Raw genomic sequence first — 26,994 nt, 5'->3', positions numbered from 1 at the left:
CTCCTATTCACTCAATGTCGTCTTTAGCAGCTTTCCGGTATAACAGCGCTCTGTTCTGCACCTCGCCTTCTAATATGCTTCCGAAAAAAGCTTGGTCATAAATATTTCCCAGTGATATACTGGCCCAATGTTGAATTATCTGCCAGTGGAGAGAGCCCGGTTCCTGGGGACGAGACAAACAGCAGCAGGGAGACTGAATGAGAAGCAGTTGTTCAGGAAACTCTTTGCCGCTTGCAATTCTCAGAGCAATCTCAAATGTATTTCATACTGAGCAAGTCTCAAGTCGCGCAAGCGGTGTGGGGTGCTAGCAGCGTGCCAGCTCTCTGGCTCGTTGGTCTAGGCGTATGTTTCTCGCTTAGGGTCCTTTCCTATGCCGAATTGCGAGAGGTCCCGGGTTCAAATCGCGGGCGAGTCCGCGTTTTTTAACGTGACTTGGGCAAAACTGCCTGATTAATTTTCTCAAAAAACGCCTTCGTGAAACGAGGTTGGGCTGTCTGGAGTACGAATGAGGCGGAAAACAGGGAAGTGAAATGGTTCGAGATAGTGTTCAACAGGTTGACGTGAGTGGTGCAGTGTTTGAGGAATGTCAGCAATCAAGGTTGATTGGAAAATTGGGACAGCTCTCCTCGGAGAACCGAACTTTTCCAAGTCATGAGGGACCCAGAAACAGGAAATAATGTTGTGAAAATGCTCCCACACCTGAAAGGATCCTCAACGATTCGGCAAGTGGAAAATGAGGTGTTGTTCTTTCATCTGGAGCTCGAACACTGCTCCAAGCCTGAAACAGAGATGTTGGCCAGGGAACAGGGTGATGTATTAAAGTGTCAGGCAACCGCATGGTCAGGGCCTTTTTAGTGAAACTGACACCTCTTACCCAAGTGATTCAGAGAGAGGGAGACAGCAGAAGAGCAGGTGATTGGAGACAGCGCTGAACAGGTTGTCGTGAATTGTGCCGTGTATGAGGAATGTCAATAATGAAGGCAGATTGGAAAGTTGGGACAGCTCTCCTTGGAGACAGAAGTTTGAAATCTGGCCCAGTTGACGTTTTACAAGACATGAGGGGTTTAGACAGAGAAAATAATATAGTGAAAATGGTACCACGCCTGAAAGGATCGCTAACAATTAGGCAGAGTCTTGAGGAAAGGAAGTAAAAATAACATTATGAAGAACGTTTTCGTGCAGAGAGTGGTTAGGGTCAGATTTACACAGTTGCGCTGGCATCATTGTGGAGCTCTGAGTTGTCTTGTCCTGTTCTGTCGGTGTGTTCTGATCTCAAGTGTGAAACCTCTTCCCTCAGATGGTGAAGTTGAAACACATGACTTGCTTTTCTTCGTCCATTTCCTGTGGTAAAGAAACAGACGCCCGTGTAACAAAAGACTTTCTGCAGGATTGCTGTGTCAAGGCAAATTCTGAACACCAAACAGGCTGCACAAGCAGGCACTCATATCAATTTACCTGAGGGAAGAGTCTCCGGTGTCCATTTCTGTCTGTCCCGATAGCACATCACCTTGCCATTTCTCCGATAACAGACCTTTGGAACAAGTTCAAAGTTGCCATTTGATGCATTCGTGTCAATGACGTCTCCTACCCCAAGTGATAGTGAGAGAGAGCAGAAGAGCGAATGGGCTCTGCCTTCCACCAGCACAGCTTGCAAATAGAAACAAAATGGTTCAATTATCCGCTACTGGAGAGAGCCCGGTCCCTGGGGACGGGACAAACAGCAGGGTCCTGGGAGCAGGAGACAGACTGAGAAGCAGATGTTCTTGAAACTCGTTGCGGCTTGAAGTTCTGGGAGCAATGTACAATGTATTTCGTACTGAGCAAGTCTCAGCTGCTTCTGGAGCTGACTGCGTCCATGGCATGTGGCTCGTTGGGCTCAGGGTATCAACAGATTGACGTGAATGGTGCCGTGCCTGAGGAGTGTCAGTTCTGAAGGTAGATTGGAAAGTTGGGACAGATCTCCTTGGACCTGTAGTTGCTGTGGAGGAGGATCATAAGACACAGAATATAGAATAAAAGATTATAGTGTCATGTAACATAAATGATATATTGAAGAAACCTAGATTGCTGTTGAGTCTTTCATGTTTTAAAACGGGTTGTAGATTTCGGTTCATTAATCTGTAAATCCCAGAACTTTTTAAAAATCACATTCTCCAGGTAACTTAAGGTTCTATAAAAGGAGGTGACACCTCAGGTCAGACAATGCATGAAAGCTGTGAGGGTAGGGTCTATCTGTATCCTAATCTTGAGTGAGACTGGTTCTATTTCCAAATATATAATTCTGCAAACGCAGATTCACCCCAAAGACTTCTATATGTGAGTGCATGCATGAGAGAGAGCGTGTGTGTGCGTGTGCATGCTGGGTACAGTGTGTGTGTGTGATGGAGTATAAGTATGTGAGATGGTGTATGCGTAAGGTTGAGTGTGGGGATGTATTACTGTGTGTCTGAGAGAGAGCATGTCTATCAGAGAGGGTCTGCACGAGCGTGTGAGTATGTTAGAGAGTGTGCTTGTGTGTGTGAGAGTGTATTGTGTAGCTGGGTCTCCTGTAGTGTGATGTGAACCCAGGGTCTCGGCTGAGGCCATTATCATGTGTTCTAAACTTGGCTATCAGCCTCTGCTCGGCCACTAGATCAAAGAGGGCTGACGCACGAGAAAGGACGGGCGGGGGCACTGGTGGTGGTGAAGAAGGGAGAGAAATGGAGAGGAGACAGAGGTTGGGGAGTAGAGAATGACTGGGGTTCAGAGGGTTGGGGAGAGAATCGGGTTGCAGTGTGAAGAAGGGAGAAAGGGCGGGGCAGTGGGTGGGGAGAAAATGGACAAGGGGCAGAATAGGAAGCGAAAGACAGCACAAATCCCACCTTCCCCAGGACTGGTGTCAGTGTCCCACGAACTGGAACCCACTCGTCCCACAGCAGATTTGGGGCAACCATTTCTCAATATACGCATGGCTAAGGCATATCATCCCTGCAGGTCATTCACACCAACCTTCCCAACAGCATCCCACCCAGACACACTCGATTACGCTACAGCCCTGCAGTTCCCCATGGCTATTTTCTGATGAAGGGTTTTGCCCAAAACGTCGATTCTCCTGCTCCTCAGATGCTGCCTGACCTGCTGTGCTTTTCCAGCACACACTCTCGACCCTACTTTCCAGCATCTGCAGTCCTCACTTTCGCCCTGTCAGGGGTGAATGTTATATTCCGAGTCTTTTAAATCTTTTAAAATCTTTTCCCCTCACCCTAAACCTATACCCTGTAGTTTTGCAATACCTCTACCCTGGGGAAACGACAGAAACGTTGAGCAGACAGTCAAAATGCAAAAGTAATACCATGTCTAGGCACAGGGGAAAAAGATTTCGACAAAATTTGCTTTGGTATTTTTCTCTCGTATTCGCATTTGGACACTTAAAATTTGTCATGATGTGGAGGTGCCCGTGTTGGACTGGGGTGTACGAAGTTAAAAATCACACAACACCAGGTTACAGTCCAATCGGCTTGTTTGGAAGCACTAACTTTCGGAGCGCCGCTCCTTCATCAGGCGGTTGTGGAGTATAAGATCATAAATTCTGTGTCTTACGATCTTATACTCCACAACCACCTGATGGAGGAGCAGCGCTCTGAAAGCTAGTGCTTCCAAACAAGCAGATTGGACTGTAACCTGGTGTTTTGTGATTTTTAACTTTAAAATTTGTAACAAATTCCTGCACACTGAGCATGCTCCGCGGTGTCAGCAAGCAATGCGCATGACCGCCAGTGTCAGCAAAGCACTGCGCATATTCCTTTGCGCCCGCAGAAACTGCGCGTCAGCTCCTTTCCATGGACCAATGGAGAACCTTGGAGGACCGGAAGGAGACTGGTCCTCCTGCCAATCAGAGCCGGCCATTGTCGAAATGTGGAGGTTGGACCGTGAGCTCTGAAGCTGCTGCTGCTCCTTTCTCTGTGAACTTCACCCCAGACTGTAACTTCCTTCCTCTGTCTAACTTTCGTGAGTACAACAGTCTGTTTCTCACCACTTCTTCCATTTTTTGTTTCATTCTGGGGTTCAATTGTTAACTTGAAAGGAAAGAGTGAATCGGGGGGCGGCGGGGGAATAAATTCTGGAAAGGTTGATCCAGGTCTGTGTCTCAGTTTGCAAACACATGGCAAATGCAGTGACACAATCTATAGCCTTTGATGTTTAAAAAAAACGCAGAGAGGAGGCGCATTGTTTAAATGGTGATATGTTGAGATGTGATGAAAGTGAGATGATGGAGATCAGAGTTGAATATTGTGGCGCTGAAAAAGCACAGCAGGTTAGGCAGCAACTGAGGAGGAGGAGAGTCAATGTTTTGGGCATGAGCCCTTCATCAGGAATGATGTGTGGATGGACAAAGGGGCCTCAGCGTCCTTCTACACCAGTCACTGCCAGTTGTCAGACAGGAGCAGCAAGCAATCAGCAAGGCAAGTGGTATATTAGCAAGAGAAGCTTCGAAATCCTCATTTCCCCTTCCCCCACCTCATCCTAGTTTCTAACCTCCAGCAACACTGTCCCCTTGACTTGTCTGGACTTGTCCGACCTGCCTAGCTCCTTTTCCACCTATCCACTCCACCCTCTCCTCCCTGACCTATCACCTTCATCTCCTCCCCCACTGACCTATTGTACTCTATGCTACTCTATCTCCACCCCCACCCTCCTCTAGCTTATCTCTCCACGCTTCAGGCTCTCTGCCTTTATTCCTGATGAAGGGCTTTTGCCCGAAATGTCGATTTCGAAGCTCCTCGGATGCTGCCTGAATTGCTGTGCTCTTCCAGCACCACTGATCCAGAATCTGGTTTCCAGCATCTGCAGTCATTGTTTTTATCCTATTAGCAAGAGAAGTTGAGTTCAGAAGTGGGGATGTCTTCCTGCAGTTAGGTCAATCATTGAATGTATTCAAGGCTGAGTTCATTTGACTTTGAAGAACAAAGAAGTTGGGGAAGGTAAGAAAATGGTTTTAAGACCAGTATAGAACAGTTACAGCCATACAGCACAGAAACAGACCCTTCAGTCCAGCTAGTCCATGCTGACTGTGTTCTGAAACTAAACTAGTCCCACCTGCCAGTGTTTGGCCCAGACTCTCTGAACCTTTCCTATTACAATTGCAACATTTAAGAGGCATTTGGATGGGTATATGAATAGGAAGGGTTTGGAGGGATATGGGCCGGGTGCTGGCAGGTGGGACTAGATTCGTTTGGGATATCTGGTCAGCATGGACGGGTTGGACCGAAGGGTCTGTTTCCATGCTGTACATCTCTATGTACTTATCCAAATGTCTTTTAAACACTGTAACTGTACCTGCATCCATCACCTCCTCTGGACATTAATACCACATGAGAACTATTCTCTGTCTTAAAATAAAAAGGTGCCCCTCATGTCTTTTTAAAATATTTCTCCTCTCATCTTCAAAGTTTGCTCCCTAACCTTGAAACACCCATCCCAGGGAAAGAATACCTGATTTTCACCTCATCGATACCCCTGAAGATTTTATAATCCTCTCTAAGGTCATCTCTCAACCTCCGATGCTGCAGTGAAAAAAATCCCACCCTGCCCACCTAGATGCCGGTATATTTATATCCAGTTATGAACTGTTCAATGTTGGTGCCGACAGAAAGACCAAATGACCTATTCCTGCTCCAAATTCTCTCACCCTGTGTCCAGGACAGCAAGAGACCATATGACAAAGGTGCAGAAATTAGGCCATTCAGCCCATCAGATCTACTCCACCATTCAATGACAACTGATACGTTTCTCAACCCCATTTTGAAGTTTTGATTTTGGAAAGGCAGATCAGGGAAGGATCTGCGAAGTTAATGGGGAGTGTTGTTGACCAAAGATACCTTGGAGAGCCGGTTCATAGTTTCTTGAAAGTGGAGTCACAGGTAGACAGGATTGCGAAGGAGGTGTTTGGTATGCTTGCCTTTATAGGTCAGTGTCTTTCAAGACAGATTTTGGGAGGTCATGTTGCCCCTGTACTGGACATTGGTTCAGCCACTTTTGGAATACTGCGTTCAGTTCTGGTTACCCTGCTACAGGAAAAGTGCTGTGAACCTTTGACAGGGTTTGGCAAAGATTTACAAGGTTGGAGGTTTGAGCTATAGGGAGAGGCTGAATAAGCCGGGGCTGTTTTCCCTGGAGCATTGAAGGCTGAGGGGTGACTTTATAAAGGTTCATATGGAACATGGATAGGGTGAATAGCCAAAAACATTTCCACATAGTAGGGAAGTCCAAAACTAGAGGGCATAGATTTGAGGTGAGAGGGGAAAGATTTAAATGGAACCATATGGACAACTTTCTCACACAGAGAGTGATGCAAGCATGGAATGAGCTGCCAGAGGACGTGGTGGAGGCTGGGAAAATTACAGTATTTTAAATGGCATCTGGTAACAGGGTGAATTGAGAGGGATATAGGCTAAGTGCTGACAAATGTGACTATGCTAATTTGGGATATCTGGTCAGCACAGACAATTTGGACTGAAGGAAAGCAGAAGTATTATTGTGAAGACTGGACTTTCAGAGCAGCTTCCAAAGATATTTTGTCCTTACCCTGGGAGTAGAGCTAAAATGAAATCTTTCATTTGCGAGATGGCAACTGATTAAGTGAGGATATCCAGGATTTTGATGGAATGTGGGAATTTGTTGCAATGTGGGGTTGAAGTGTTTTAAGTAAAGTGTCCTGAGTGGGAAGCCTAGTGAAGGGTTGCAGTGGGTTTTTGTTTTAAACTGCTCATTTCTTTGAGCCCTCAACAATGTACTTCCAATGCTGTGCATCAGAAGGAGCGGTGAATCAGTAACTGGTATCATCAGAAGCCTTACGGTTTTCAGTACTGCAGGTATTGTATTGTTGCATCAGCATTGTAAAGGTTACTGGCAGCAGTGGGAGGTGTGGGCTGTATTCACTGGAAGCGATGGAGCAGTTAGATAACACACATATGAGAGGGCAGGGTGGGACTTGTCTTCCAATTTGCAGAAGTTGGGAGGTTCTGGGAGTTGTGGTTCTGGGCAAACACAACTGCAGTAAATCATAGAAGCCCTACAGTGTGGAAGGAGGCCATTCAACCCATCAAGTCCACACTGACCCATCGAACAGCTTGCCACCCAGACTCACCCTATCTCGTCGTTTCTGCTGGTGGGTTAGACTAGGTAACAAGATTAGGGGTAGGTTTAAGGCAGAGGAGGAGGGACTACGTTTCCTGGAGAGTGGTGAATCTATGGAAGTCTTTGCCCAAGAAAACAATAGAAGCAGGCATATTCAAGACACAGTTCGATGGGAGTTTGGATGGTAGGTGAATTTAGGGTAGTCAGGATAATGCTGGTAAGTGGAGCTGAGATGATGGATAGATCAGCCATGATCTGAAAGAATGGCGGAGTAGGCTCGATGGGCCAAATGGCCTCTTTCTGCACTGCAGGGATTTTATGATTGCTTCATATGGTGTATATCTGATATTCGCTGTTGTACAAGCTGCATGGCTATGATTTTTCACCTTCTAATATAGTAATGGAATTACATCCTGTATTTCTTGTATTCATTTTTATTTTAACAGGTCAGCAGGAAGTCTTTCAGCAACTTTACTGGCTTTCTTTCCTGAAGCAGCCTTGACATTTCATTTTCATATCCTTCATTCAGCTCCATTTCCAGCACCTTTGTAGGAAGGTTGTTCCAGGTCATTGTCACCTAAATGAAGTTTTCCTCTTTATATACTTAATGCTATCTGGCTGAATGAGGGTTTTCAGGTTTCTGTGTCATGAATAATATATGATCAGCAGGTATCTGGCAATCTAAGGAATTGTCACCGATGTTATGTTCATTTGACTGTACTGACCGTGACTTATTTCATGGTTTTATTTGCAGGAAGACATGGGGAAAGAAATCTGAAACCAAAAGATACATCAGCTTCTGACAGAGTTATTTGATTCATTGGGACTTGAATATCAGCAGCCATTCCAGTCGAGAAGAAATGTTTGCTTTTGTCTGCTTGGACACTGGTGTGGCAGGAAGAATACTGATGCACCCGAATGAGGGAGGTTCAGTGTGGTGACCGTGAAAAGTACAGGACTTCACACCATTTACTCAGCTTGGAGGATCAAAGAGGCCGTTCACTTGCTCTCTGTGTGGGAAGGGCTTCATCCGCTCCTCCCACCTGCAGAGACATCAGTGAGTTAACCTCCCATCGCAGGGGGATTGAAGGAGCTTCGGCCGAGTGCCATTATCGACCGCATTAATACCCAGTTCTGGGGACTCCCGGGTTTGAATCTCACCATAGCAGATGGCGGATTTGGAGTTCAGTCAGAAATCTGGAGTTCAGAATCTCATTATGAAACCATTTTCGGGGAACAAACACCCCAATCTGATTCACTCGTGCTTTAGGGAAGGAACCTGCCGTTGTGGGAAAGGATTCACTCAGTCGTCCCAGCTGCATCCTTTCCCTGGTCTGGCCTATATGTGACTCTAGACCACAACAGTGTGGTTGATTCTTGACAGCCCATCTTCAAATGCGCGGGGGGAATCTTATTTGCATACAGGCTATGGGTTGCAATTGCTGAGTGAAGCAATATTTCCTCCAGGCTAAGGCTGCACCAAGGTTCGAATTACAAAGGGACAACTCAGCTGGCCAATAGTGAAGAAAGTGGGATGCAGGGGAGTGTGTGTGTGTGTTTAAAAAAAAAACGCTACTTTTTGTGCATCTGAAGCTGCAACAAAGTTGGGTCCCAACAAAAGTTACCTGAACCTACCGTCGGACTCAGACATTGAAGGCTATGAGATCCAACAGGTTTTTCTTTTAAAGCTGCTAATTTCTTTCAATCTCCGGCGCGAGGTTTCCAATGTCTTATATCAGAAGGAGCAGTCAATGTGTAGCTCGTATTATTAGAATTGTACATTTTTCAGGACTGATGGTTCATTGTTTCATCAGGATTGTAAAGTTTACTGGCAGCAGTGGGAGAGGTGGGCTGTTTTCACTGGAAACATAGTTAAAAATACAGTTATAGTCCAACAGGTTTATTTGGAAGTACTAGCTTTCGGAGTGTTGCTCCTTCGTCAGGTAGCTGTACAGCAGGATCATAAGACACAGAATTTGTAGCAAATTGATACATTGAACAAATCTCGACTGCTTTCAAGTGTTTCATCTTTAGAATGGGTTGCAGGTTTCAGTTCATGAGTATGTAAATCCCAAAACTTCTTTTAAGTCACAGTCTCGAGATAACTTAAGGTTTTACAAAGAGGTGCCATCTCAGCTCAGACAATGCATGAAAGATGTGAGGTTCGAGTCTGTCTTGAGTCAAAGTAGGAATTTATAAAATATTACATGGATTGACTGTCTGCAGATTGTGCACTTTTTGAGCAAAATAGAATGTATCTACAAACATAATTCTGCAAATGCAAATTCACCCCATAGTCTTATCTATGTGTGCATGCATGAGAGTGAGTGAGTGTGTGCATATACGTGAGTCTGGTGAGCGAGTGTGTGTTTGCGTGTGTGCATGCTTGGTAAAGTGAGAGTGTGCAGGAGTATAAGTCTGTGAGAGGATGTGTATGTGGGTGAGAGTGTGGGTGGGTACATGTGTGTGCATCTGAGAGAGCGCGTATATCTGAGAGAGTGGCTGCGTGAGTATTTGAGAATGTATGGCTGTGTGTGAGAGACAGAGAGACAGAATGTGTACAGTGTAGTGAGGTCACCTGTAATGTAACATGAACCCAAGATCCTGGTGAAGGCCATCCTCATGGGTTCCAAACTTGGCTATCAGTCTCTGTCCGGCCACGAGAAATGATTAAGCAGTACACAATAGACACTGGAGAGGGCAGGGTGAGACTTGTCTTTCAATTTGCATAAGGTGAAAGGTTCTGGATGATGTGATCCATGGGAAACACAACTTGGAGACCTTTGGCTCAGAGGTGGAGCTGGACGCCAGGCTGCTGACACGCTGGGAAGGCAAGGTGGAAAGTTAATCAGATGTTTTTTATTCCGGGAGATGGTCTTTCCCTCCGTAGAGAGCCTTCCGATGGGGTCAGTGGACAGGGTCAGGAGGGTGTGAGCCCGGGTCAGGCAGGTAAAGGGGATCTGAGAGAGGGCTGGGTGGGGGGGGAACTAACTGTGGGGTGGTGGGAGTAAGAACAACGTTAGGGAGGGGGAGATAAGGGACAGAATAGTGACGGGGCTTGCCTCCGTTCTCTGCAGTTGGCAGCAGAAGCACAGATGGCATCAGAATCTGGTGCCAGGATTCAGGAACCGCTGTGCTCTGGGCTGGAGAAGTGGGAAAGGGAGGTGCAATGGGTGTGGTCCAACGATGTCAGCAGGAGACAGCCTCTGCTGAGGGCGCATGAGAAGTTAAAAGCTGCAAAGACAAAGCAAAATCTCAAAGCACTGGGTGGGGTGGTGGCTCAGTGGTTAGCAATGCTGCTTAATAACGCCAGGAGCCTGGGTTTGATTGCACCCTTGGGTGACTGTGTGAAGTTGGCATGTTCTCTCCCCCTTGTGTCTGTGTTGGTTACCTCTGGGTGTTCTGGCTTCCTCCCACAGTCCAAAGATCTGCAACCAATTCTTCATCCAGACACCCCCTCTGGACAAGCCCTTCGCATACATAGGATCTGTTCAGGTGAGGAGGAACACCATGCAATGTTCTTCACAGCTTGCAGCACATTATTGATGAGGATGAGCACCTCACCGAGACCTTCCCCACGCCTCCACTTACCCCCTTCAAACAACCGCCAAACTTTAAACAGATAATTGTTCGCAGTAAACTGCCTGGCCTTCAGGACAACATGATACAACTCTGTCACGGCAGATGATGAAAGACGTATCAGAATGTTGACACGATTACCACTATTACACGTGGGGACACCACCCACCATGAGTGCAGCAGGTACTCATGTGACTCAGCCAACATTGTTTATCTCATATGCTGCAGGCAATGATGCCCTGAGTCTTGGTATATTGGTGAGACCGAGCAGAGGCTACAGCAACAGATGAATGGACACTGCACAACAATCACCAGCCAGGAGTGTTTCCTCCCAGTCAGGGAACAGTACAGCGGTCTGGGACATTCAGCCTTGGACCTTCGGGTGACTATCCTTCAAAGTAGACTTCAGGATGGGCAACAACGGAAAGTGGCTGGGCAGAGGCTGATAGCCAAGTTCAATACCCTTTGAGACGGCCTCAACCGGGACCTTGGGTTCATGTCACACTACACTATACATTCTCTCTCTCTCTCATACACACGCGCGCGCATGTATTCACACACACCCTCTCGCAGACTTATACTCCATTATACACTCTCTCTCACACACACCCACACCCTCTCAGACTTATTCCCCATTACACTCTCTCACACACACATGATCACTTGGTTTCTCCTGCATGCACACACACACACACATACATAAAAGTTTGTGGGTTGAATTTGTACTTGCAGAATCGCATTTTATTTTGCTCAAAAACTCATACACGTAAGATTCTGTAATACAACGATAGAAATAGAATCCGTCTGACCTAACATTGGGACACAGACAGACTTTAACTTAACACCTTCAATGCATCATCTGATTGAGATGACACGTATTGTTAAAAGCTAGCTTGACAACGTAACTTTTGAAAAGTTTTAGGATTTACATGTGAAGGAATCGAAACTAACATGGTCATTCTAAAAAATGGTCGAGGTAAGCTAAAGTTGTTTAATATTCCATCCCATGTCACTGCAATCCTGGTGCTATAAAGTCTGTGTGTTATGATTCTGCTCCACAACCAACGATGAAGGAGCAGCGCTTCGAAAACTAGTGATTCCAAATAAACCTGTTGGGCTATAACCTGGCATTGTGTGATTTTTAACTTTGAAAATCTGCAGTAATACCAACATCTCCATACTGCGCATGCTACTCGGTGTCAGCAACGCACTGCGCATGTTCCACGGTGTCAGCAAACTATTACGCATGTTCACGCAACAAGCGGAAACACTCCATGACCTTGTTTTGATGGACCAATGAGAAGCTCTGGAGGACTGGATGTAGACTGGTCCTCCTGCCAATCACATCGTCTGGATGCGGAAGTAGGACCATGTGCTTCTGAGGTGGTTGTTGCTGCTCCTCTCTCTCTGAATGAAGATTGAGCTTCACCCCAGACTGCAACTTCCTTCCTCTCTCCAACATCTGTGAGTTCAACACACTCTTTTCTCACCCCTGTTCCGTTCCGGGGTTGAGCTGTTGACTTGCAGGAACTGAAGGGAAACGGAGTGAATCCAGGGAGGGGACAGAATCTGGGAAAGTTAGTCCAGGTCTTTTTTTTCAATGGCAAATACAGGAGAATTGACAGTTCAGGCTCGAACCTTTCATCAGAAATGATGTGTGAATGAACAAAGGGGCGTCTGTGTCCTTCTAATCCAGTCAATGCAAGTTGTCAGACAGGCGCAGCAAGTAGTGAGCAAGGCAAGTGGTATATTAGCAAGAGGAATTGAGATCAGAAGTGGGGACGCCTTCCTGCAGTTTGGGCGTAATTGAATATATCGAAGGCTGAGTTCATCTGATTTTTGAACAACAAAGAAGTGATGATTATGGGGGAGGCAAGACCAGTAGAAATCACTTACTATGCTGACTATGTTCTCAAACTAAACTGGACCCACCTGCCTGTGTTTAACCTATATCCCTCTGAACCTTTTATATTAGAGTCATAGAGATGTACAGCACAGAAACAGACCCTTCGGTCCAATTTGTCCATGCCTATCAGTTATCCTAATCTCGTCTGCTTGCCAGCCCTGGGCCATATCCCTCGAACCCCTTCTATTATAGACCAATCCAAATGCCTCTTAAATTCTGTAATTATACCAGTCTCCACCACTTCCTCTGGCTGGTCATTTCATATATGCAATACTGTGTGAAAAAGCTCCCCTTTGAGCTCTTTTATGTCTTTCCCCGTTCGCCCAAAACCTTTAGTTCTGCACAACCCCACCCCAGGGAGAAGACTTTGTCTATTTTCCCTATCCATGCCTCTCATGACTTTATAAACCTCTAAAGTCATCCCTCAGCCTCCGACCCTCCAGGGAAACAGCCGCAGCCTATTCAGCCTCTCCCGAGAGCTAATTTTTTCAAATCTGGCAACATGCTGGTAAATCTTTTCTGAACCCTTTCAAGTTTCACACCGTCCTTCTGATGGGCAGGAGACCAGAGTTGCATGCAATATTCCAAGCACGCAATATTCCAAATGTGGTCTCACCAATGTCCTGTAGAGCTGCAACATCACTACCTCCCAACTCCTTTACTCAGTGCTGTACCCGATAAAGGAAAGCATGCCAAATGCTGCCTTCACTATCCTATCTACCTGGGACTCGACCTTCAAGGAACTATGAACCTGCACTCCAAGGTCTCTTTATTCAGCAACACTCCCCAGGACCTTATACACTTTATGCTAAGTCCTACTTTGATTTGCTTTTCCAAAATCCAGCACTTCACATTTATTTAAATTAAACTTCATCATTCATATACTAATCCAAATGTCTTTTAAATGTTCTAACTGTATCTGCATCCACCCCTTTGTCTGGAATTCATTCCACACACAAACCACTCTCTGCGGGGAAGAAAATGGCGACCCTCATATCCTTTTAAAATCTTTCTCCCCTCTCTCTTTCAAAATGTGCTCCGTAATCTTGACCCCCAGCCTAGAGAGAGGATTTTGGCCGTTCACCTCATCTATACCCCTCACGATGTTATAATCCTCCTCTGCTCCAGTGGAAAAATTTCCAGCTTATTAACCTGAATGTAGGTATATTCATGGCAGGTCAGGCAGCATCCGAGGAGCTACCTGATCTGCTGTGCTTTTCCAGCACCACTCTAATCTAGACTCTGGTTTCCAGCATCTGCAGTCCTTGTTTTTACCTTTTACGTCGGTATACTCCGATCTACTTATGATATGTTCAATGCTGGTGCAAGCTCGACAGGCTAAATGGCCTATTCCTGCTCCCAATTTGCAAACTCCTAGTCCAGAACAACAAGAGACCATAAAACACAGGAGCAGAAATTAGGCCCCTCAGCCCATCAGGGCTGCTGCACTATTAAGTTCTGGCTGATAAGTTTCTCAATCCCATTCTCCCACTTTCTCCCTGTAACCCTCGATCCCCTTGATACTCAAGAACCTATCTATCTCCATCTCAAATCTACTCAGTGACCTGGCCTCCACAGCCTTCTGTAACAATGAATTCCACATATTCACCACTCACCGGCTGAAAATGTTTCACCTTATCTTTGTTCTAAAAGATATTCCTTTTACTCTGATGCTGTGCCCTCGGGTCCTAGACTCTCCCACCAATAGGAACATCTTCCCCATGTGCACTTTGTCCAGGCCATTCAGAATTCTGTCTGTATCAATTAGATCTCCACCTCCCCCGAGTGTGGGCCTGTTAATCAGCATGAACCGCACCCTTCAGAATGTGTTACAGCAGGAATTAGGTTCAGCAAAGTCAGAACGGAGGGAGTGTGTGTGGGATGGAGATTCTCAGCTTTTAGGGGATGAGAGAGGAAATAAAGTTCAATATAAATTAGAATTGATCAGATGGGCTGATGGGCCGAGGAATGGCAACATGAGTTTAATTTAGATAAATGTGAGGTGTTACATTTTGAAAGGCAAATCAGGGCACGACTTACATAGTTAATGGGGAGTGTTGCTAAACAAAGTGTCCTTGCAGGTTCATAATTCCTTAAAAGTGGAATTGCAGGGAGACAGGATTGTGAAGAAGGCATTTGGTACGCTTTCCTTTATTGGTCAGAGCATTGAGTACAGGGTCATGTTAGGCCACTTTTGGAAAACTGTGTGCAATTCCAGTTGCCCTCCTCTGGAAGAACGTTGTGAAACTTTAAAGGGTTCAGAAAACATTTACAAAGATGTAGACAGAGTTGGAGGGTTTGAGCGATAGGAAGATGCTGAATACGCCAGGGATAATTTCCCTGTAGCATTAGAGGCTGATGGGTGACCTTACAGAAGTTTATAAGGGGTATGGATAGGTTGGATAGACAAAATCCTTTCCCCATGGTAGGCAACTTCAAACCTAGAGGGCATAGGATTCACGTGAAAAGGGAAAGATTTAAAACGGACCTGAGGGGCAACTTTTTCACACAGAGGGTAGTGCATGTTTGGAATGAGCTGCCAGAGGAAATTGTGGAGGTTGCTACATTTACAACATTTAAAAGGCATCTGGATGGGTATGTAAATAAGAAGGATTTAGAGGGACACAGGCCAAATGCTGGCAAATGGGATTAGATGAGTTTAGGATATCTGGTCGGCATGGATGAGTTGGACCGAAGGCTCTGTTTCTGTGCTGTATGACTTTAATCATCTTGTGTGAAAGCAGAAGTGTTGTTGTGAAGATTGGACTTTCAGAGCAGCTTTCAAAGATGTTTTGCCTTTACTGGAAGCAGAAGAAGTGACAATGAAATATTTCATTGGTGAGACAGCAACTGAGTACGTCTAGGATTTTGGTGGAAAGTAGGAATTCATTGCACTGTAGGGGTGAAGTGCTTTAAGGTTTACCAGCAGTAAGGACAGTGTGCTGATTGGGGTGCCCAGTGAAGGGTTAGGTGGAATTTTGAGTTAAACTGCTCATTTCTGCCAGCCTCCAACGTTGTATTTCCAATGTTGTCCATCAGGAGGAGCGGTGAATCAGTAACTGGTATTGTTAGAAGCCTTACGATTTTCAGTACTGCAGGAATGGCATTGTTTCATCAGCATTGTAAACGTTACTGGCAGCAGAGGGAGTTGTGGGCTGTATTTACTAGAAACAATTAAGCATTTAGATAACGTACATACGAGAGGGCAGGGTGGGATTTGTCTTTCGATTTGCAGAAGGTGGGAGATTCTGGGAGCTGTGATCTGAGGCAAACACAACTGCGGTAAATCATAGAAGCCCTACAGTGTGGAAGCTGGCTATTCAGCCCATCAAGTCCATTCTGACCCCTCCGAAGAGCATCCTGCTCATACACCGCGTGCGCACCCACCCCTTAGGGAATCAAGAGTTTGAGATAACACAAGTAAGAAGAGCTGAGATGATGGATAGATCAGCCACGATCTTAATAAATGGTGAAGCAGGCTCAATTGGCCAAACGGCCTACTCCTACGTCTATTACTATGAAACAATACCCCTGCATTTCTCATTGGCTAACCCACCTAACCTGTACATCCCTGGGCACTATGGGCAATTTAGCATGGCCAATCCAAATCAAGGTTGGTAAGCAATGTAGTGATGTGGAAAATGGACGTCAGAGAAAAATAGAAAGGAACAAGGAGAATAAACGTACCAGCAATTAATACTGGATTCAAAAGATTACAAATAATAAAACCAAAAGCTCAGTATCTGAATGTGTGCTTGTTATGAAGGGGTAGAGGTACTGTACCTTGAAGGGGTAGAGGTACTGTACCTTGAAGGGAGTTAAAAAGCTGAGGAGAACAAAGTGTTCTAAACAAGATGAGAATGTAATATTTGGTCAACACAAATAGAGCAACTGGGTTGCCATGAGGCACAAACAAATTCAAATTTGGCCAATCAGTTTAAATTTTGCCCCAAAATACCAAAGTCCAATCAAGTTTGAATTAAGTATTTTGATAATATTGATACCAATAAAATGATCCGATGTTTTGGACTATAAAACCAGGCATTTTTGTGAGTTTTAATACTCTGTGTTGGACATAGAGAAAAGTTGTTAATTTTTACTTTAAATATTTACCTCTGGGATAGTTCTTTGCCCCTCAAACCTTTATATATTACTGCGTGGGGTGAATCATTTGTGTTTCTGGTTTAATTTAGCAGAGGGGGTTACTCTGTGTCGTAATAGCGCTGCAACGTAACAAAAGTGAATGAATTGACTGCACACATTGAAGAGAATAATTATGATCTGGGACTCCTTACAGAGACATAGCTTCAGGATGATAAGGATTGGATCCTAAATATTGAGGGGAGATGTGGCATTCAAGTCGAATGGGAAGCTAGGTAAAGGTAGCGGGTTGACGCTGCTAATCAAAGCACTGATCACAGGGTAGTCTGGTGTCAGCTCGGATTTCAGGTCCTGGTTTCTTTGTCCTCTATTGATCTCCCTGTTCCCACACAGTTGTTATCGGTTCTTAGCTCTGCTTCATTTCTGCTGAAGCTTTAACCTCCTTTGACACCTTCCGGAACAATCAAAGTCAATCAAAGTCCAACCCACAATCTCCCAGCCTGTCAACCATCCAGACACAGAGTATCATACCAGAAAATATAACACAAAAGGCGAAAAGTTAGAATTAAACAGGTGCTTGTGTCTGTTCATTGGCAAGTAAACTAGAAATAGGGGTCTGCCAGGATTCTTATAGTGCCCTAATTGAAGAATTCTCTCTCCCTTACATCTAAGTATTAGTACCCAGCTATGATTTATAACAATATTTACATCAACAGAAATAAAGCATCTGTTATGCAATAGACATAGAGATATACAGTATGGAACTAGACTTTTACTCTCTCTCGTGTGTGTGCGCCCGTGCACACACACACCGAGGTCTATGGGGTGAATTTGTATTTGCAGATACCATCTATTTTGCTCAAAAAATGCACAATCTGCAGGCAGATAATACATGGAATATTTTATAAATTCCACTTTGGAAATAGAACCAGTCTGACTCAAAAAATGGGATACAGACAGACTCTGGCCTCACACCTTTAATGCATTGTCTGAGCTGAGTTGTCATCTTTTCTTATAAAACCTTAAGTTATCTCGAGTAGGAGTCTTATAAGAAGTTCTGGGGTTTACATATTAATGACACCAGCAACTCATTCTAAAGATGAAAGACTTTACAATCCAGGTTTCTTCAATGTATCATTTCAGTGGCATGACTCTGTAATGCTTTGCTGTAAACTCAGTGTCTTATGATCTTATACTCCACAACCACCTGATGAAGGAGCAGTGCTCCGAAAGCTAGTGCTTCCAAATAAACCTGTTGGACGGGCGTCATGTGATTTTTATCTTTGCCCAGGTTAGGGTGGATTGGCCCTGCTAAATTACCCATGGTGCTCAGGGTTTTGCAGGTGTGGGAGAATTGTTAGAAGCGATTTGATTCCACATTCTCATGACTGTCTGTGTGAACTTTGGTATGTTCACCCCCTTCTGTCTGCGCGGGTTACCTCTGGGTGCTCCGGTTTCCTTCCACAGTCCAAGGATCTGCAGTTTCGGATGGATCGGCTGTGCTAAAGTGTCCAGGGATGTGCAGGTTAGAGTGGGTTAGCCATGGGGAACTGCAGGGCTGTAGAGTAAGTTGATGAGTCTGGGTGGGATGCTGTGTGGAAGGTCGGTGTGAATTTGATAGGTGAAATGGCCTGCAGGGATTATATAATTCTTCTCCTTTCGCCATATGTGGATTGAGACATGGGACACTGCCCCAGTCCTGGGGTAGGTGGGAATTGTGCTGTCTCTCTCCCCACCCACCGCCCCCATCCATTCTCTCTCACCCCGCAACTCTCTGCCCCCCATTTTCTCTCTCTCCCCCTCATTCTCTTCCTCCACCCTTTGACCCCCGAGTCTTTCCTTTCAGCCCCCACCACCCTCTGTTCCCCCCAGTCTCGCAATGGCCCCCACCCTCTGTCACCCTGTCCATTCTGTATCTCTTCCAACTCCCACTGAACTTTCTCATGCCTCAAGCTCTCTTTGATCGCTGTATCAAGCTCTTAGAAGAGAGAGAGAGAGAGAGAATGGTTGGTGATGAAACTGCCTGGGAGATGGGGGTGCACGAGAAATGGCTGAGCTTTCAAATTGAGAATAGCTAAAATAATATATTCAGAAACAGCATTAAAGTTTGAATGTATGTTCAATTTTATATGAAGACAAAGCTGCAGCCATCTTTCTCAAACTTGCTTTGAACTATGTGCAGTTGAGGACAGGCTGTTCGGGGTGAATGAGGCTTTTGCTCGAAATGTCAATTTTCCTGCTCCTCGGATGTTGCCTGACCTGCTGTGCTTTTCCAGCACCACATTCTTGACTCTAATCTCCAGCATCTGCAGTACTCACTTTCTCCTGTTAGGGGTGAATGGCTGAACCTTAGTCTTGAAAAATTGGTTCTGTTAGAAGGTGTAGAGGTGTATTCTACCTTCAAGAGAGTTGAAAAGCGAGCAGAACCACCTGACATAGCACCAAACGTTCTGAACAAGGTAACAATTTAACATTTGGTCGAACAGCTCAGTAGCTGGGTTGCCTGGAGACAAAAACATACTCAATTTTGGCCAATCGATTTAAAATCTTGCCCCAAAATACTGAATTCCAATCAAGTTTGAATTTAGTATTTTGAGAATATTGGTTAGCACTGTTGCCTCACACCACCAGGGTCGATTCCAGCCTTGGGTGACTGACTGTGTGGAGTTTGCACATTCTCCCTGTGTCTGCGTGGGTTTGCTCTGGGTGCTCCAGTTTCCTCCCACAGTCCAAAGATGTGCAGGTCAGGTGAAGTGACTATGCTATATTGCCCGTAGTGTTAGGTGCATTCGTCAGAGGGAAATCGGTCTGGGTGGGTTACTCTTTGGAGTGTCAGTGTGGACTGGTTGGGCCGAAGGGCCTGGTTCAGCACTGTAGGGAATTTAATCCAATCTAATATTAACACCAATGAAACGATTTGATGCTTTGGAGTACAAAATCAAAACAAAAAGTTGAACAGTTACAGGAGAACTGCCAAAAGACCAACAAATATAGGCTGCCAGTGAGAACTCCTGAGAGGTTCCTGTCCAGAGAAGGAGTCTGCACAGAGAAAAAACATCGACACCGACCTGGAGAGCAAATCTACAGAGGAAGGTACAAAGAGAAGATTTAACAGCTGGCTGGTTTTGAAGTTTGAATCTTTCGGTAAATCTTAATCAGGGGTTTTTATTGGACTGGTATCATAGGGGAAGGTAGAAGATAGGTTAGAGACAGGAGTTGTAAATAGTTGTTAATTAATTATTCTCCGTTTGACTTTAATAAATAAAGTTGTTAATTTTAACTTTAAATACTGACCTTTGGGAATAGTTTCTTGGTTCTTGAATTTTCACAGATTACTGCATGGGTTAAACCTTCTCTATGTTGCTGGTTTAAATCAGGTGGGGGAGGTTGCACCCAATGTTTTAAAATTTGAGGGCTTTTGTCCGAGATTTGAACTGGTTCAGATAGATTTGGCGGTACGAAAAATCCCAGATTTAAACACTTGCAAGTTAGTGTCCTAGATCATTAAATAAAACTTTAAATAGTGACTTTTAGAAACAGTTCCTTACCTCTTGAATTTTCACATTATCACATGGAGTAAGCGTTACAGGCACGAGCCCTTCATCAGGAATGTGTATAAAGGGGCCTCAGCGTCCTTCCATACCAGTGAATGCCAGTTGTGAGATAGGTGCAGCAAGCAATGAGCAAAGCAGGTGTTATCTTAGCAAGAGGAATTGAGTCCAGAAGTGGGGATGTCTTCCTGCAGTTATGGGATCATTGAATATATTCAAGGCTGAGTTCATCTGATTTTGGAACAACAAAGAAGTGGATGTTTATGGGGGAAGGCAAGGAAATGGTTTTCAGACCATTGCAGAACAATTACCGAATCAAACAGCACAGAAACAGTCCCTTCAGTCCAACTACTCCATGCTATGTTCTCAAACTAATCTAATCCCATCTGCCAGTGTTTGGCCTATATCCCTCTGTCACAAAGCTGGTCCTTTTTACTAAAAGCTGGTCCTTCTTCTCAAGGATGCTGTGTCCTTGGTTTTTTTTTCAGAGGGGTGGTCAAAAACCCCGGGCTCCGAAGTGACTGGTTTAGTACCGAGATGAAAAACAGTATTGGGTTGCATTTTTTGTTATATGTGAACAGATGAGACTTCAGGCCAAAGCTTTTATGTTTTAGAAGTGACCTGTACAATGAAAGGGGAGTGGTCAGTCCTGAAAGCTGAAGTCTCGTTTGGGTGAGTTAAGCAGCGGACTATGTGGAGAAAGGCTGCTAACACTGTCTCCTTCTGCCCTTCTAACTTCAACTGTAAGCCTCTGTTTCAGTTTTACTTTGTTTAAGGGGTTTGTTTTTTTTTCGTACTGTTGTGTACCAGCATTGGGAAGAGTGTTAAGAGTTTCTCCACATAGTCCACTGCTTAACTCACTGCTTAAGTACTGTACTTAATAAAGTTTGGTTGTTCACAGAAGTTGGCGTATTGCAGTGTAAGAAGCTCAAGCAAAAGAACTCAACAAAGGAACATAAGGGATAAGTCTTTCATGCAGAAAGTGGCATGTTTAAGGAAAGAGCTGTCAGAGGAAGTGGTGGGTGCTGGTACAATTATGACATTAAAAGGCATTTGGATGGGTATACGATTAGGAAGGGTTTAGACGATATGGGCCCAAATGCTGGCAAATTGGCCGAGATTAGGTCAGGTTATCTAGTTGGCACGCATGAATTAGACCGAAGGGTCTGTTTCTGTGCTACATATCTCTATCACTCTGGCTTGCCACTAACATTTGCCACATCTATATGTACAGTTTCTCTCTGGTGTCAGTGTCAATGCCTTGATATCTCATTCTTAACTGGACTGGCAGTACTTGAAATATAATGCGGCAAAATGAGGGCAATTCACATAAAACATCCCCCTATGCACCGATAGTGGGAGAATGGGGATTCCAACCGGGTTTACAGATGCCACTTTTAAACGCTGGAGATCCAGGGGTATCTCATGTTTAGGGGATCTATTTAAAGATGGGGTCCTGATGTCTTTTGAACAGCTGCGTCAGAAATTCGGATTACCTAATGGAGACCTCTTTCGATACTTCCAAATTCGAGATTATATACAGAAGAAGACCACGTTATTAGATAGTCTTTATAAATCAGATAGAGAATGTAGTGTCCTACGACCAGTGGGGGTATTTTCCGTCAGTGCTATTTATCATTTACTACATGATAAAGTATCGGGAGATATGGATAATCTGCTTAAAACATGGGATCAGGATTTGGGACTAAAAATCTCTATAGAAACATGGAATGATATTTGGGAAAATGCTAGAAGAATTACTATCTGTAACAGAACCCAGGCTATCCAGCTGAAGATACTTCATAGGGCCCATATAGCACCGGTTCGATTGGCAAAATTTAAGGCAGGAGCATCTCCAATGTGTCCTAAATGCAAAATAGAAGTGGGCACTCATGTACATTGCCTATGGACCTGTCATAAGATCCGTAGATATTGGACTAAAGTAGCAAGTACCCTGACAGAAATTTTAGGAACGGAAATTAAAGTGGACCCTGTATCTCTCCTCTTGGGCTTTTCGAACTTTCCCTCCCTGGACACGTACGGGAAGAGACTATTTTCTATTCTTTCTTTCGTGCAAGGAAAAATATTTTGGTGAACTGGGCGGTTGAGGGCCACCCTGGACTTTCAAATTGGCACAGATTAATTATGGAATGTATTCCCCTTGACTTCCTTACAAATATGGTGCACCAAAAGACCGAATTATTTTATAAAATATGGCAGCCCTTCTTGAATTACATAAATACAGATATTTCAGCTATCCTAACAAGGGCTTTTATTTAATTGAGATTACAAACCTGGCTGGTCCGGGGCCCCTCGGGGGACGAATCCCGCACGAATACGGGTTTTATTATATCTGATGCTAACACATCCCGAGTATGTAAGAGACTTAAATATACACTCTGGTTAGTTGTAGGTTAGATTAGTAGATAGTTGAGTTTTGTTTGTTTTTTTTCTTTTTCGTTTTTTTTCTGTTTTTTGTTAAATTTTGGCTATTGTATATTTGAGTTAATTGTATATCAATGTTTATATCTGAGAGTTTTGTTTATTTTTGTAAACTTGTTAAAATGTTAAATTTCTAATAAAAATATCTATTAACAAAACTGGATTGGCAGTGATGACTTTTGTAATCTTTTCTTACAGACTATCTGAAGACAGAAGTTTCAAGTTAACAGATAAAGGGCTTATGTCCAAAATGTTGATTCTCCTGCTTCTCTGATGCTGCTTGCTGTGCTGCGCTTTTCCAGCGATGCAGTTTTTGACTCTGACTCTCCAGCGTCTTCAGTCCTCATTTTCACATCAATGTCTGACAGTTACTCAATCCATCAGGACCGCAACAATTTTCAACTATGATTCTGTGAGAAGGAGCAAAGCGTTCTTTTTGGTTCCAGTTTGAGTACGGGGGACTGGTTGAAAGACCCTACTGTTGCAGCGCACTGAGTGTGGAGCCTGAAACAACTCTACTGCCTGGAAAGAAGAACTCATGGCAGGGTTGTACACGTGTGTGTGCAGCTGAAGCTTCGGCCATGGAGAAACCTGAGGAAACACGCCCTGTTGAGAAACCATGGAATTGTGGCGACTGCGGGAAGGGCTTCCATGTCCCACCTGTCCTGGCGGCTCATCAGTGCAATCACACTGGGAAGAGGCCGTTCTCCTGCCCCGAGCGGGCAAAGGGCTTTACTTGCTCCTGTGTCCTGCTGCCCCACCAGCATATACACACTGGTGAGAGGAAGTTTTACTGCTCCATGTGCGGGAAAGGATTCACTTGGGTGGACAACCTCCAGACCCACCAGCGAATCCATGCAGGGGAGAGGCTCTTCAGTTGCCACGTGTGCGGGAAAGCCTTCAGCAATTCCTCCAACCTGCTGACGCACCGGTGAGTCCACACGGGGGAGAGGCCATTCAGCTGCCCCGAATGCGGGAAGGCCTTCAGCGATTCCTCCAACCTGCTGAGGCACCGGCGGGTCCACACGGGGGTGAGGCCCTTCAGCTGCCCAGAGTGTGGGAAGGCCTTCAGCAATTCCTCCTCCCTGCTGGTCCACCAGCGGGTCCACACGGGGGAGCGGCCCTTTAGCAGCCCAGAGTGTGGGAAGGCCTTCAGCAATTCCTCCAACCTGCTGGCCCACCGGCGAATCCACACGGGGGAAAGGCCCTTCAGCTGCCCAGAGTGTGGGAAGGCCTTCAGCAATTCCTCCAACCTGCTGGCCCATCAGCGGATCCACACGGGGGAAAGGCCCTTCAGCTGCCCAGAATGCGGGAAGGCCTTCAGCAATTCCTCGGACCTGCTGTCCCACCAGCGGGTCCACACCAGGGAAAAGCCATTCAGCTGCCCCGAGTGCGGGAAGGGGTTCACCCACTCCTCCAAACTGCTGGCCCATCAATGGGTCCACACCGGGGAGAGGCCGTTTGCCTGCCCTGACTGCGGGCGGAGGTTCTCATTGTCCTGCAACTTGCGGAGGCACCAGTGCATCCAACAATCAGATTCCACCAGTGATGCTGCAGTGGGTCACCCCCAGGGCTGAACCTCCCGCCCATTCTGACAGTGGGTGCAGTGAGCTTTTGTGTTTTGTGCTGGACTCACCCCCACCAAGCCCACCTACATGGCTCAGGGGTGGCATGGTGACTCAGTGGTTAGTACCACTGCCTCACGATGCTGACCTGGGTTCAATTCCACCCTTGGGGAGACAGTCTGTGTGTAGCTTTCACGTTGCACGCCCCACGTCTGTATGGGTTACCTCTGAGTGCTCTGGTTTCCTTCCCCTGGTCTAAAGGTGTGCAGGTTAGGATGAATTGGCCCATCTAAATTGTCCCATAGTGTTCAGGGATGTGTAGGTGTGGTGCATTAGTTGGGGTAAATGTAGAGGAATAGGGATAGGGGAATGGCTGGGTTACTCTGCGGAGGGCCAGTGTGGACTTGTTGGGCCAAAGGACCTGTTTCCATACTGTAGGAAATCTAATCTTTAAAAATAAAAAGAATTCCTCCAAGCAATCTTGATAAAATATGCCGAGTTGGACAAAGTATCCCATCAAGTTTGAGTTGAAGAAGTCTGAAGTCACACGACACCATGTTATAGTGCAACAAGTTTATTTGAAATCACAAGCTTTAGGAGCATTGCTCTTTCATGAGTACTGCCCCCTCATCACTTCATCTGGTGCCATGTGACTTCTGACCTTGTCCACCCCAATTCAACACCAGCACCTCCGCATCAGAGTTGATGAATGAGATTGGATTTTATTCAGCCTGATTGTGAGATGTTCCATTTGGAAACTCAAAACTGTCTGACCAACAAAGAGATGCAAATCATAGAGTCCTACAGCAGGAGACAGGCCCTTCGGCCCAACATGGTCCACACCGACCAAACTGTCCATCAACACTAAGCCCATTTCCCTGCACTTGGCCCATTTCCTTCCATACCTTTCCTATCCACGTATTTGCCCAAATGCCTTTTAAATGTTGTTAATGTACCCACCTCAACTACTTCCGCTGGCATCTCATTCCATATGTGTACCACCGTCTGCGTGAAAAGAAACGTTGCCCCTCACATTTCCTTTTATTCTTTTTCCTCTAACCTTAAACTGATGCCCTCTAGCCCTCACTTCCCCAACCCCGGGGTAAAAGTCTGAGTGCGTTCACCCTCTCACGATCTCTTCACTTCTCGAAGGGCCTCTCTCAGACTCTTAATGCTCTAAATAAAAATATCTTAGCTTGTCCAACCTCTCCCTTTTACACAGACCCTTGAATCCTGGTAACATCCTTGTATATGTCTTCAGCACTCTTCCAAGTTTAATAACATATTTGTTATAGACACTGCCCTGTCTACCTATTTTGTTGGAAATATAGGACCTAATCCAAACTGGATAATCTGGCTGATGGGGCAGGAAACCACTTCCTTTCTTGAGAGAGAAGTCTCCTGGAGAGAACTGGCTGGCTGACTGATCTACTGACCCTCAGTGTCCCACTGCCCTCAGTTATCTGGAGGGGTGTCCACACATTTGCCTAAGGTGGTGCTTGAAACCTTTATCATCTTTGGGATGGATCCCCATTCATTCCGTGCTATGGAGTCATGCAGCCTGGAAACAGACCCTTCAGACCAACCAGTCCATGATCCCCAAATAAACTAGTGCCACCCATCTGCTCCTGGCCTGTATCCAGTATGTTAATACTTTTGTTCATTTGTTCACCATGAGAGTTGGATAAATAAATTGCTGATTGTTGATTTTAAAGTGTTGGGGATTTATTCTTATCACTAGAGCAGGTTACACCACTTTTCATGCTAATTTTACAGATTATTGGGCGACACGCTCCTCTGGGTGTTTCTCTTTGAGATAGGTGTGGCTGTCAGCCTTTGCTTTATAAAAGTATTGACGTAATGTAGTGCTGAATGCAATGGAGTCAACATGAATCCCACTGTGGTTGTGGGTGAATCGTCTTAATTTGGCTCTTAACTCAGAAACTGCACACAATTAACTGCTGAAACAATGATTAACACTTTATTGTATGTAGCAACCAAAAATAAAACTCCTCAAGTTTTCATTGGAGAAAAGAAGGTTTAGGGGTGACTTGATAGAGGTGTACAAGATGATTAGAGGTTTAGATAGGGTTGACCATGAGAACCTTTTTCCACGTATGGAGTCAGCTATTACAAGGGGGCATAGCTTTAAATTAAGGGGTGGTCGGTATAGGACAGATGTTAGGGGTATATTCTTTACTCAGTGAGTAGTGAGTTCATGAAATGCCCTGCCAGTAGCAGTGGTGGACTCTCCCTCTTTATGGGCATTTAAGCAGGCATTGGATAGGCATATGGAGGATAGTGGGTTAGTGTAGGTTAGGGGCTTGGATCGGCACAACATCGAGGGCCAAAGGGCCTGTACTGCGCTGTATTCTTCTATGTAACCAAGTTCAACCTCACTCACAACTTGGCTATCACACAATTGATGGCAGAATTTAACTGAGTTTCCCCCAACAGTATCTCTCTGGAAGTGTCCAGGGATTCAGTGCAGCATTCTTCTTCCAAGTACTGCTGCTACATCATTCTGGTTGAATTCTGGTGGAGATTCCTCGCTTTCAAATCTGTGATGTGATGCTTCTTTAGATTCTAACACCACCTCCCCATACTTCTGGAGATCTCCGGTCTGTAGCTTACCTTCTTATCCTCGAGGTTTAGTGGTTTGTTTGATACAGCGTTTCCTGCAAAAAACCCCTTTACGTCAGGGCCTTCCTTCCACAGACAAACTTAATTGTCC

General features: G+C 45.2%; 1 pseudogene; it reads left to right on the top strand.

Annotated features, from left to right (window-relative positions):
• The window catches only part of LOC148144115 (uncharacterized), a 57,464-nt pseudogene extending 30,932 nt beyond the window's left edge, over positions 1 to 26,532 (top strand).
• Positions 26,533 to 26,994: the final 462 nt, after the last annotated feature.

This window comes from Chiloscyllium plagiosum, unplaced genomic scaffold (assembly GCF_037043375.1).
Source record: "Chiloscyllium plagiosum isolate Xiang-an unplaced genomic scaffold, Cpla_swu_hap1 HiC_scaffold_27, whole genome shotgun sequence".
Classification (NCBI taxonomy): Eukaryota; Metazoa; Chordata; class Chondrichthyes; order Orectolobiformes; family Hemiscylliidae; genus Chiloscyllium; species Chiloscyllium plagiosum.
Note: the sequence above shows the minus strand (reverse complement) of the source record. Positions and strands in the feature narration are given on the sequence as shown.